At 43.3% G+C, this 13952-nt stretch overlaps 1 pseudogene across 3 annotated transcripts; it reads left to right on the forward strand.

Moving 5' to 3' along the window:
* The first annotated feature begins 9232 nt into the window (after positions 1-9232).
* Positions 9233-11907, forward strand: LOC103699192 (L-type lectin-domain containing receptor kinase SIT2 pseudogene; annotated as a pseudogene). Of its 3 annotated transcripts, none has more exons than XR_016399736.1 (2): positions 9233-9383; positions 9575-11907. The product of XR_016399736.1 is annotated as an L-type lectin-domain containing receptor kinase SIT2 pseudogene, transcript variant X3 (transcript). The 3 variants fall into 3 exon arrangements; XR_016399735.1 differs by having other exon boundaries at positions 9362-9474; XR_015976040.2 differs by lacking the exon at positions 9233-9383 and having other exon boundaries at positions 9390-11907.
* The last annotated feature ends 2045 nt before the right edge of the window (positions 11908-13952 follow it).

Consider the following 13952-nt stretch of genomic DNA (forward strand, 5'->3'; position numbering starts at 1 on the left):
AAAAAAGAAGAAGAAAGGAGGAAGAAGAGGGGAGAACTGGGGATCATGATTCCCGATCCGAAATGGCCAAACGGCCGCCATTGAAGCCGCCTCGGAGGGGAGGGGGGGGGGGGGGGGGGGGGTATTATGAAATATTTATTTTGGAATATTTGCTATTTTTCTTAAATAATACACTGGCATGGAAAATTTATGCTTGATCCAGTAAGGTAGTAAAATGTCTACTTACTGAGCTGTATCGCTCATATATATTTGTTTTTATTTTTCTCCCCATGCAAATATGATCAATAGGGATGAAGGTTAGTCCAGGCTTAGATTCTGTACTAGCAAACTTGGCAATTTGTAGAAGAGTTGTAGTAGTGTATAGCTAATGATGAGTTTGACATTGAAGTTGGATTTTTGATGCTCTGTACTTCCTTCTCTTTATTCTGCAATAAAAGTTGGACACATACTATTTTTCAGTGATTTGTTATTATGGGCGTCATGTTATTGTGGGCAATACCCTAATGTAGAATGGCCATGTCATGCTTCGGATCTAGGGTGCGACAAATTCTGCACCGGATCCGGAGAGTGACAAAATGGTATCAGTGCCACATAATTGATCATGGGTAAAACTTAAAGTTTAGCAATAGGCAGTTAGGTCCCGTTTAGTAGGTTCCGCATAGTTGAATGAGAAAATATAGATTTTCTTAATTTTACTATTGGTCAACCTTGGAAATTGATTAATATTAGTATTTTGATAGGTGATAATAAGCAACAGGGATGAGGAAGTTTGGGTTAATACAAACTAGTCTAGAGATTTAGACCTCAAAAGAGTTTGTTCATATCTGAGTTTCGCAGCGGATGCATGGTGGAGCAATAGAAGAAGATTCAATATTCTTAAGGATTTAAGGCCCGTCAAATTATGAGGATGATTTTTTTTTTTTAAAGAAGGAAACAATGTAAGAATCAAGCCAACTGGGCCTGACCTAGACCAAAGTCAGTGGGCCCAGCTGGCTTTGATTTAGAATTTTTTTTAAAAAAAAGAGAGAGAAAAGAGGGAAGAAGAATGAAGGAAGAAGAGGGGAGAGCAGGGGATCACGATCCCCTGTCCGAAATGGCCAAACAACCACCATTGAAGCTGCCGAGGAGAAGGGGGGGGGGGGGGGGGGGGGGGGGTGTTTAGCAACTACCCAACAGTTGGCAGGTACGACCGAAAAGGCTGTTATGGCCGTTTTGCTGCCTAGTTCCCTTCAAAGAGGGCTTATAAAAACCTCCGACTCCACTGAGCTCCCGCAACCTCTTCCTGCTTCCTTCCTCCTCCTCCATCTTCCTTCCATTCTACTCTCCCTCCCATCCTTTCTTTCTTGTCTCTTCTCTCTCCTTTTTCCCGATTAAGCTCGCGACTGCTTTAATTTGTGCCTATTAGAATCGGGGCCGTCGGACGCCATAGGAACTCAGTTAATGCTCTGGATTTCCTTCCTGTGCCATCTTTTTCTTTTCACGATCGAGATCCATTGCCGCTAGCCGAGAAATCGATCGAAAATCGATCGACAAGAGGATCCTATTTTTACATTTGTTTTGGTCGAGCTTCTCTTCCTCTTTTTGGCCATTGGCACTGCCACCTCTGGGCGCTGGACCTCCAATAGAGGACACTGCTTTCTTAGTCTCCTCCATGATGTAGCTACAACCATCTGTGAGCGGCCAATGGCCGGAAGTCAAGGAGAGCCTGATTTTTCTGTTTCGGACCTTTTCCTAGGTTTTCTTCATTGGCCAGCCATCGCCGCTGGCCGTCACCACCGCCACCTCCCCAGACAATCTGACCGCTGCCACCCGCTGTCCTCTCTCCCTCTTCTATTTTGTTGAGGAAGAAGAAAGTAAGAAGAAAGTATGAAGAAAGAAAAAAAAGAAGAAGAGCAGGAGAGAGAAAATCATCTTTCTCTTTTTCTCTCTTATTCCTCCCTTCTCTAATTTCTCTTTCCATTTTCTCTCTCTATTTTCTCTCTAGAATGTCCAAGGAACCCAAGTTGACACCTGTAAAGGGCCTGGTTCCACCTTGGTGCCCAGTTTGCTTATTGGACTGATTACCCCAGCATTGTTGAATGTTCTTGAAACCTTCATTAATGAGTCATGTTGGTTAACCTTAACCCTAATCAATTCCATACCCTATGATTCGTTGATCGAGTCACTCAGGTCTGAATCACCTGAAATCATCGAACACTGTCACCTGACCAACTATCTCCTCATTTATTTCAAATGGAAATTAATCTCACTTTTAATGTTGTTAATAGGGTTAACTGAATCGCTTAGTGAAGCTTAATAGCTTAAGGCAAAAGAGATAAGTAAATTTTATACTTCTTACTAGTTTTCAAACTTGTAAGTTGATCTTGCACTCTTTATGATCATATTTTTCGTGCATAAAATCTACTTGTAGAAATATTATACTTTTCTTAAAAGTATGGATCAACATATGTGTTATGAAAATCATGCGCTATTATAAAAAAGAGTTTTATGAAATTTTGATAGAAATAGCTCTGCTATGTATCCGATCATGCTATTTATTTTTCACCTATTTATGTGTATGTTTTAAGAAAAAGATATAAACTTTCTAAAGGCTCTCAGATAGCTAGGTATGATCCCTTGCATTAAAGAAATCAGCGCTCGGAGCTAGCATCCATATGAACACTGGCCCCACCAATGGATAAAAGTTGGCATACGAACATGAATCTATGTCGATTACGAAACACTAGCTTTATCATGGGTATAAAGTAACCATAGTATGAATATATGTGAGCAATATTTTGAACCATGATAGGATTACATGACATAAGGAACAATTTACAAAATTATTTGCAATATAAATGAAACTATGTTTGTGAAAGATGAATGATTTGTTCATGAATGATTTATAACCTGTTTTTATTATACCATATTATAAAATGTTTATTTTGAAATATCTGCTATTTTTTTTTAAATGATGGATTGGCATGAAAAATTTATACTTGATTCGGTAAGATAGTGAAAGGTTTACTTACTAAGCTGTGTCGCTCATATACCTCTATTTTTATTTTTCTTCCCAAGCAAAAAAGATTAATAGGGACGAAAGTTGGTCCAGGCTTGAAGTTCGCACTAGCAAGCTAGGCAATATGTAGAAGAATTTTAGTAGTGTATAGCTAATGATAGGTTTGGCATTGATGTTGGATTTTAGATGCTCTGTACTTCCTTTTCTTTGTTTTACAATGGAAGTTGGACAAATACTATTTTTTCATGATTTGTTATTGTGGGCTTCGTATTATTGTGAGTAATATTGTAATATAGCACGACCATGTCATGCTCTGGATCTCGGGAGTGACAAATTATGCGCCGGATTGGGGAGTAACAAAATGGTATCAGAGCCCCATGATTGATCATGGGTAAAACTTAAGTTTAGCAATGGATAGTTAGGTCTCGTTTTGTAGGTTCTGCATAGTTGAATGAGAAAATATAGATTTTCTTAATTTTACTATTGGTCAACCTTGGAAATTGATTAATATTAGTATTTTGATAGGTGATAATGGGCAACGAAAATGAGTAAGTTAGGGTTGATACAAACTAGTCTAGAGTTTTGGACCTCGAAAGAGTTTGTTTTGATCTGAGTTTCGCAGCAGATGTATGGTGGAGTAGTAGAAGAAGATTCAATATTCTTAAGGAATGAAGGTCCATCAAATTTTGAGGACGAAAATTATTTTTCAAGGAGGGAAGAATGTAAGAATCATGCCAACTAGGCCTAACCTAGACCAAAGTTGGCGGGCACAGCTAGCTTTGATTCAGAATTTGAAAAAAAAGAGAGTGAAAAGAGAGAAAAAGAATGGAGGAAGAAGAGGGGAGAACAGGGGATCACAATCCCTTGTCCGAAATGGCCAAACAGCCACCATTGAAGCCGACCCAGGGGGTGGGGGGTTGATGTGGGTGTTGGGTGGGTGGGTTTAGTTGCGGCCAACAGTCGGTAGGTACGACCAGAAGGCCGTTACGGCCATTCGGCCGCCTAGTTCACTCCAAAGGTAGGTTATAAAAATGCCCGGCTCCACCGAGCTCCCACATCCTCTTCCTCCTTCCTTCGTCCTCCTCCATCTTCCTTCCCTTTTCCTCTCCCTTCCATCCTTTCTTTCTTGTCTCTTCTCTCTCCTTTCTTCTGATTGAGCTCACGACTGCTCGAATTTGTGCTTGCCGAAAATCGAGGCCGTCGGATGCCACGGAGCTGAGGTAATGCTCTTGTCTTCCTTCCTGTGCCCTCTTTTTCTTCCCACGACCGAGATCCATGGACATGGGCCGAGAAATCGGATGAAAATTGATCGAGAAGAGGACCCTATTTTTATATCTATTTTGGTCGAGCTTCTATTCCTCTTTTCGGCCATCGGCGCTATCGCCTCTAGCGCAGGACCTTTGGTAGAGGACATAACCTCTCCGATCTCCTCCATAATAGAGCTATGGCCGTCGGTGAGTGGCCAATGGCCTGATTTCAAGGAGAGTTCGATTCTCCGGTCAATGGACACAGAATAACAGGATGAACAGGCCCGAACTCGGCCCACAATAGATACAACTTAACAAAGTGAACAAGGCTCAATAGGGCCTAAAAGGTATACGACCCACAATAACACGACCTAACAAGACGAACAGGGCTCGAACTCAGCCCATGATGGATGTGGAACAATAGGGTGAACATGGCCCAAAAAGACTAAACTGGGCCCAAATTTGGCTCACAATGGGCACGGCCCAACATGGCCCAAAATCACTGAACTGGGACTAAATTTGGCCCACTATGGGTACGACTCAATAGGGCCCAAAATGATTGAACTGAGCCCAAATTTGGCCTATAATGGGCATGGCCGAACAGGACCCAAAATAACTGACCTAAGCCCAAATTTGGTCCACAATGGATATAACTCAACATGACCCCAATGACTAAACTGGGCCAAAATTTGGCCTATAATGGAAGCAATCCAACAAAGATGAAACAATTCAATTGTATAAATAGGGCCCAAAAGGACTGAACTGGGACCAAATTTGGTTGACAATGGCCACGGTCCAATAGGGCCCAAAATGGATGAAGTCGGCCCACAACCCACATAAATTTCTTCATCGTGTTGAACATGGAGGAAGAAGGAAAAGAAAGAAGAGAGGAAGGAGAGGAGAAGAGAGGAAAGAGTGTCAGATGGCCTAGCGGTGGCTCAGCCAACGGCTCGTGGAGACACGGCTAGCAGCAAGGTGGGGCGGCTGGCGAGAAAGGGCCAACTACTTGGCTCGAAATAGAGGAGCGGCCATGAACACAGAAGAAGCAGAGAAAAAGGAAAAGAAAGAGGGTTGTGCCCCACTAGCTGCCTTACAAGTGGCTTCCTTGGCCAATGAAGAGGAAGTCAAGGAGGGGGAACTCATCGGCAGATGGAGGTGACAGTGGATCTCGCGGCGGCGGCGGTGGCGGTGTCTCTAAGCTGATCTCGAAACAGAGGGAAATTGGGCTCACGGAAAGTTTTTCAGATGGCGCTTGACCAGGTTGGCATGCTGGCCACTGGATGAGGAGGAGAATGAGGAGAGGGAGGAGAGAAGGCTCGGGGTGGATCAACATAGGGCAAGAGAAATTTATAGGTTGAGCAAAATCGACGGTCGTTCAAGGGGCCACGAAGCTGCCGTGGAACGGCCGTGACGCCTCCACTCCATCTTGTCTGAGGACGGCGGAGCATGGGATCGCAATCGTGATTCCCTGTTCTGCTTCTTCTATCTAAAATGGACTAAGGTCGCTTGGGCCTGCCGACTTTAATCTAATATAGCCCATCTCGGCCTGGTCTTACAGCTCTCATATTAAAAACAAATATTTTTTCTTGATTTTTTTTTTGTTTTGTTTTGGACATACATCTCGGAAATTTCTATGATACAATAGAGATGGCAGTTGCAAGGAAGGAAGAAAGAAGTGAAAACTCAAAGCATGCCTAAGCTATCTACTTGTCACCTCGTGAAAGGAAAGAGATAATATCTTAAAAGCAAGGACCCGCATCTGGAGATGCGAGAATGGTGGGTCTGGTGTCCTTAAGGATGACTAAATAATCAGCTTGTTTATTGCAAGCAAAGACTATTAGCCACTACTTTCTGTCGTCTCCTAACTTTCCAAGTGCCAACTATGGTGCAAGAGAAGACTTTTAGTCATCACATGCGCCCTTCACTACTTTCTGTCCACTATACTGCAAGGAAAGACTTCTAGAGGAGTACAAGCAGAATATTGTGCAGCATTAGGGCAGAGAGTAAATCTCCAGAAATCAACTATCTCCTTCAGCCCGAGCACGAAGTGCAAGGTCAGACAGGAGATCCGAAGGATATTGAAGATGCCAGAACAGGAAGAGACCTGGAGCTACCTGGGTGTACCCATTACAGGCAGAAGGTTTTGGGTGGCCGAGTGGTCCAGTCTGGAGCAGCAGGTTTAGAGCAGATTGGAGGGTTGGAGGGCATCGTCGCTTCCTATGATGGGCAGACTAACGCTGATCAGATCAGTGCTAGCATCCATGCCTATCTACCTTATGGCAAATACAGTGGTTCTAAAGACAGTGCTGATGAGGATTGAGCGGCTACTTTGGAACTTCTTGTGGGGGTCGTATAGAGGGGTCATGGGGTACACTTAGTGGCATGGGAGAGTATCTGCCTACCATTGAGTGAGGGCGGCCTCGATGTATTGTCTCTTCTGGAGCGGCATGAGGCGCTGATTGCCCGACATGTAGTTCGATTCATGCTGGAGTTGTAGTGGTTTTGAAGTCAGACCATGGCGGCTAGATATGTTCGGACGGGCCTTGTGGGGGTGATCCGGAGTGGGCGCAGATGCTTTTTCATATGGCAAGAGATCACGAGGTTCCTACCAACTGTTGTAGAGAACACTAGACGATTGATAGGTGATGGGCGAAGCATCGATGTGGCTGGTGACTCGTGAGTGGGCACCCTCTCTTTGAGACTCTAGCCGACTATGGTTAACATCAAGGCAGTTGAGGAATTGCGGGTATGCGACCTTCTCGACTCTGGCAGGGCAGCTTGGGACTAGGCTAGGTTGGGTCATATATTCGGAACACACCTTGCCGAGAGGGTCCGATCCCTTCCAATACCGGGGTGTGCAGGTCCTGATATTCGGGTGTGGAGTACCTCGAGCAGGACCGGAGTCAGGGTGGGGGAGTTTTCCCGGGCACCTTGGCGGGAGCATGAGTTGGGGCCAGAGTGTGCTTGGATCTGGCACCTAGGCCTTCACTCGAGGGTCGCACTGTTCTTATGGAAGGTAGTCTGAGATCGGCTTCCAACGAGAGCAGTGCTCAGCGGACGAGGCTTGAGGATTCTCTCAGAGTGTGGGGTGTGCAGGGTCGATGAGACAGTGGACCATGTGTTGTTTCCATGTACATGGGCGAGGTTGACATGGCATTTAGCAGGGTTGCTGCGAGAGGGTTGGTCTCAGGGGGACTAGTTCTTAGGGACCATTCGTCGGTTGGCGGGCAACCCTCTAACATGCTAGGAGGCGGTTAGAGCAACTTGCATAGCATACCAAATCTAGCTGGCGAGGAATGCTCAAACTCTTGGTGAGCATAGCATATTGCTAAGGCTCGAAGCGGAGAGCGCCCGACGCAGGCCACAAAGATTAGTCATGCTTCCTTCTTAGATGGGCCTTTGACAGCTTGGAATATCTGGAGTTTTCATTCTTCCTTGGTAGCATCCTGTACGGTGTTCTTTCTCAAGGTCAATTTCGATGGGTTAGTATTGAATGGAGGCACAAAGGGTGGAGCGGGTTTCGTTATTAGGGACCCGAACTCCAGTGTTGTGGCAACGGGAAGCTATCAATTATTCGATTGCACGGTCTCCAGTGCGGAGCTGAGGGCCGTCTGGGCGGGTCTTCGACATGCTCAGCGTGTACTATCAGCTAGTTCAGTCATCTTGGAGGGTGACTCGGCTACGGTCATCAGCTGGATCCAGGGGGTCCGAGGATCACTGCCGGTGATCATCCATTGCCTTGTGACATCTGGATGATGATAAGGGATGGTGGGGTTGTTCAGGCTAAGCTTGTATTTAGAGAAGCCAATGGGGTTACGAACTGGGTGGCCACCTACATGGCCAACCACGCCGGCAGTACCATGTGGACAGAAGATGGAGAGTTGCCTCGGAAGCTCCATGATATTCTGTTTTCTAACTTTATTGGGTGTATCTGTGCACGTGTTGTATGAATTACCCATCGTAGCAAAAAAAAAAAAAAAGCTTCAAGCCCGTACATAGACCTTCACTACGTTTTCTCTCTCCATCTTTTCAAGCCCCAACTTCATTGCCAGCAAAGTCTTCTAGTCATTGCGTGGCTCATCACTACTTTCTATCCCTTCCTAACTTTAAAAAAAACTTAAAGTCAATACATGGGCCCTTCACTTTTCTCTCCCCAGCTTTTCAAGCCCCAACTACATTGCAAGCAAAGTCTTCTAATCATTGCATGGCTCTTCATTACTTTCCATCCTTTCCAAACTTTTTCAAAAGCTGACCATACTACAAGCAAAAACTTCTAGACATCCCATGTGCCCTTCTAGTCATTGCAAAAAACTCCAAAAAATAATTATATTGCAAGCAAAGTCTTCTAGTCATTGCGCGTGCTTCATTAAGCATGACTAACTCATTACCTTGTTTTATCATGGATGTGACCAAAAGAGACCAATATGTCACAACTCGCATTTTTCATTGTTCCAGGACGTGATATCTTGGGAAACAATCATTATGATGCAGAGTCAACTCTATGCGCACAAAAATGAACAGGAATATTTGAAAGATATTCCGATTAAAAACCCAATACAAGTTAAAACTTCTTATAGGTTGGAGGTGCTGCCTCACTCCAATATTGAACCAGGCTTCCGTGCATCCTAAGTTCAAAAAAGAAAGTAAAAAATTAAGTTCTTCTAGGGAGGAGAAGTTAGAAAGTGTTACAATATCAGACTTGCATTTAAAAGTCACAAACAAAACTCTGATCATAGTATATGACTGAACCCAGTGATTCCAGTCCTAATGGATTTTGTAAATTGAGTTTTGCCCAGAATTACAAAAGAAATTTACATAGCTCCAATCAACCTAAGTTTACATGGATTTTTTTTTCCCATTGAGACTCCTTGAGCCTAACTTTTTCTAGAAAAAGGTCTTTTTGTTTTTTTTGAGGAAAATGAATATCATGACATGTTTTTAAATTTTAGTATCTTCTCTTACATTTCTTGGCTTTCAAAAACATCCAAGAAAGTCAGGGATAGGTAAGCATTTTCGTCGACAAGGACTTGCGTGGCCGTCTGCAAGCAAATCTTGTCTACTGACGCAGTAATCTGGATAATCTTTCAACATGAAATGGGATGTGGATGGATGAACTACCCAAGGACTTCTACTCTTCAGTGAGATGTCTACCTCCCAAAACTAATTAGCTGACCTTCTGTCGTTTGCGGGACGCCAAGTTTGAATAGATCCATGGTTGCACATCATGATGTGTGGCAAATAACCATTGAATTGCTCAAAAAGAAAATCCCCATTCTTCTCCAAATGGATCGAAAACTATCCTTACTATTGGTGATATGTCTGCTTACAGGAATCTCAGCAACCAAATATGATGAATTCACATACAATGGATTCCAAAGGAGTGAGTTGTACATTGATGGCGTAGCAGAGATCACACCCAATGGCCTTCTGAGATTAACCAACACTACAAGGAGCCAGGAAGGACATGCATTCCACAAAGTGCCACTGCATTTCAAGGACACCTCAGATGGTAATGTTTACTCTTTCTCTACTTGCTTTGTTTTTGCAATACTCTCCGAATATCCAGATATGGGTGGCAGTGGACTTGCACTTGTGCTTTCTCCAACCAGGGGGCTCCCTGGAGCTCTGCCCAAACAATACCTTGGTCTCTTCAACTCTAGCAATAATGGCAATTCATCAAATCATGTCCTTGCTATTGAGCTAGACACCATCTTGGATGTGGAGTTTGGAGATATTGACAACAACCATGTTGGAATTGATGTCAATGGATTAAGGTCGACAGACGCCGCGCCAGCATCATATTTCATTGAGAAAATTGGCAAGTTTAAGAACCTTAGCCTTCTAAGCGGGGAACCTATGCAGGTGTGGGTAGATTATAGCAATCCAGAGAAGAAGCTAAATGTAACAATATCTCCCATCAGTGTGCCAAAACCAAGCCATCCATTGCTGTCTTCTTTCGTCAATCTCTCCTCGGTAATTTTAGACACCATGTATATTGGCTTCTCTTCTTCTACAGGCTCCATTCTAACATCCCATTATGTTCTGGGTTGGAGCTTTAAGATGAATGGACAAGCGGCTGCCCTCAACCTGTCCAGCCTTCCTTCACTTCCCTTGAAAAAGCATAGAAGAAAGCTAGCGCCTCTGATAATTTGGCTGTGCTTAGGAGTAGTGGTGTTCATAACTATAACCGCCTGCAGTATTGCTTACATAATAAGAAGAAAGGCAAGATATGCTGAAGTTCTTGAAGAGTGGGAGCAAGAAAATAGAACTCATAGATTCTCATATAAAGAACTATTCAAGGCTACGAAAGGCTTCCCCGAGAAAAATCTTTTGGGTGTTGGCGGTTTTGGAAGAGTTTACAAAGGCGAGCTGCCCACCTCTAAAACTGAAATTGCAGTGAAGAGGATTTCTCATGATTCTAAGCAAGGAATGAGGGAGTTTGTTGGGGAGATTGCGAGTAACAGTCAGCTCCGTCACCGCAATTTGGTCCACCTTCTTGGCTATAGCCGTAGGAAAGGGGAAGTCCTTTTGGTCTATGAGTTCATGACCAATGGAAGTCTTGACAAGTTCCTCTACGACGCAAACAATCCAACGACACTTAGCTGGAGCCAGAGACTAAAAATTATCAGAGGTGTGGCTTCAGGTTTGCTCTACCTGCATGAAGAGTGGGAGCAGATTGTTCTACACAGAGACATAAAAGCAAGCAATGTCTTGCTGGACAGTGAAATGAATGGAAAGTTGGGAGACTTTGGACTATCAAGATTGTATGATCATGGAAGCAATCCCCAAATCACTCATGTGGTGGGAACTTTCGGTTATATAGCTCCAGAGCTCACTAAAACAGGCAGGGCAACTACGAGCACTGATGTCTTCGCCTTCGGGGTTTTCGTGCTTGAGGTTGTCTGTGGAAGGAGGCCAATAATGCAACAAGAATCACTGGACCTTCATTTGGTGGAGTGGGTGTGGAGGAGTTCGAGGAATGGAGTAATTCTAGAGGTTACAGATGCAAGACTGGGAGGTGATTACCATCTGGGGGAAGTGGAAATGATCTTAAAGATTGGATTGCTTTGTTCACATCCTGTGCCTGCAGCAAGACCAACCATGCGCCAAGTGATGCAGTTCTTGGATGGTGATCTTTCGCTGCCGCAAATACCCAAGGATGGGAGGGGCATCACTATTTCATTACCAGAGCATGCTGAAGAATTAGAAGAATCATAATATGACAAGTTTCACTTGTACAGCTGATACAGGACAGGTTTCTTCTGTGGAACGGAGCCATGGAGCAGGGGCGCTGATTGTGAACGCGGCAGCCGTAAAGATTGATCCGTGGACGTGAAGATTAATCCGTGGCCGTGGAGATCAATCCATGGAGTGCTTGATTAAGAGTCCTTTTGCATTTGAATTCTGGTGTAGCCAAGTCAAGAGTCCTTCTTATGTTTTGTTCCTGAATTAAATCAGGATTAGCATCTTTGTTTGATTAAGTTTCTGAATTACGAGTCCTTGTTGGTTTAGGATTAGGATTTAGTTTTCTCTGAGTCCGTTTGCTATGAGTTAGGGGGTATGCGATCCTATATAAGGAATCGCAAGTAGGGCTTGTTTTTTTCCTCTTCCTGGTTATTGTTTTTCAGCCGCCATTGTTAATGAGAAAACACGGTGAAAGCACAGCATGAATCCCCTGTTTTTGTGCTCTGTTTCTGGTTCCAGGACAGAGTTTTGCTTGTGATTTTGCAGCGCTTACTTGGTTCTGAGTTTTCCTCAGATCCAGCAGCGTTGTGAACCCTTTTCTCCACGCTTCCCCGCATCATAAACTATTCCATCCACAGGCAAAGAGCCAATCCTCTTTGAAGGTTGTTGATTTTCTTGAATTTAGGTAACTAGTGGAATTTGAATGGAAGTCTCTTCTCACTTCACTGAGAGATGAACATCCTAAAATAACGTCAAATTAAGTGTTCATCTTCATCCTTTATTCTCATTTAAAGATGAACACAAACTGCTATGAGCACCATGTAATTCTGAGCAAGTCATTCAGCTTCTATAGCTTAGGTAAAACACTGTCTGTGACATTACTTTTTTAAGATAATGCTTGCACCGGTCCATATTCCGTGAAAAAATAACCGTTAATGTTACTGAAGAAAAATGTTGCCTTGTCCTTCAAGTAAGAATGAGCTCTCAGATTCCAGATTAAACCAGAATCTATTACTCTCTTCAAATAAAGGGCTATAATATCCGGGTCATGATACTCGATGCTAACTCAAATTCCTATATGTAAATAACTGAAGGTTAGCATGTTGCTAATGTGGATGCTATTATTCGGAAACAATATTTCTTCAACGTTTTATCCTGTTACCCAAGAATCTGGTTTTGGTTCTTCTCATGTAGCTTGTCAGCTTCTCTGGTAATATTTTCATTCTCAATGGATTCAGTGGGGCAAACATGGGTCCCAATGGAGGTCACCTCCAGTGGCAATATTAGTGTCACCAATGACAACAGGGAAGTAGAGGACTACACCTATGCAATGAACAGCAAGGAAGCTAAGGGCTTCACCTTCTATTCCACTCCACTTCGAAAACTCTTCAAATGGTAAATCCACCTCATCAACTACTTCTGTCTTTGCACTTATGCTGAGTTTCTGGCATGAGCTACCATGCAATTGCTTCCCCCCCCCCCCCCCCAATAATTTCCCTGGATCTGTACCAAGCTATCATCTAGGCCTCTTAGTATAGCATATCATGCCCCAAATCTGGACATAATATGACCTTGCTATTGAGGGGTACCACTTACAATAACACGAAGCCAACCATCATAATCTATATACAAATGAACTTCAAATAAAATATTGCAAAAAGAACCACATCCGTCTTTCATTAAATAAATATATATGTACCGGTTAAGAGTGACTAAATCCAAATTTAAATACCAAAAACTCATAACCTCAAAATTCGAGAAGTCATCAACTACAAATTCATAGTTAGTTAAAGAATTAAATTTCTACTATAAAATCGCCAAACTTACTAGTGCGAATTTCAAGCCTGGACCATTCTTTATTCCTAATAACCCTATTCATCTAGAAAGAGAAATGATAAATAAAGAGATTTGTAGCCTTGATATGATCAGAATTTATTATTGCTTTGATATGATCTGTAGCCTTGCATGCTTGTATGGTCCGCCATACAGATGTGTGGCATTTGTTACACTCCGAATTTGGGACGTGACAAAACCTATTTACAAGTTTAAAAATAAAATTAATTTCTATTCAAGGATTTGAATACAATTAAAATACAAGAAACACTAACGATAGGCCGGATGGTAACCCCTGGCAGTTTTGGGTGGGTCAAGTCTAAGCAACTCCATCAATGAATCATGAAGCACGGACTCGATCAAGGCTAAGATCATTTGATAGAGTTCATCAATGGTATGTTTTAGGGACAAGGCAAGGATGATCGATCTAGCAGGTTGGCCATTCACCAACTCAGTTAAGAGCCTCTTTGCATGGTCATCCCAGGTCCATAGGATAGAAAGTTGGGACCCTTCACTGAGATCTGCTGGAGAGATAGCAAGAGGGAGAAGAGAGAGAAGAAAGACAAAGTAGAAGAGAGATGGGTCTTCTATTTCTTCTTCTCTCTCTTTTTTTCTTCTTCCCTAGCCAAACAGGGGAAGAAATAGGGTAGACTGTGGTTGTGGTTGTGGTAGTCCAGCGAGGTGGCAGT

The sequence above is a fragment of the Phoenix dactylifera genome, chromosome 3 (assembly GCF_051530095.1).
Source record: "Phoenix dactylifera cultivar Ajwa chromosome 3, Ajwa_hap1_PhDact_Kaust_v1.1, whole genome shotgun sequence".
NCBI classification, from domain to species: Eukaryota; Viridiplantae; Streptophyta; class Magnoliopsida; order Arecales; family Arecaceae; genus Phoenix; species Phoenix dactylifera.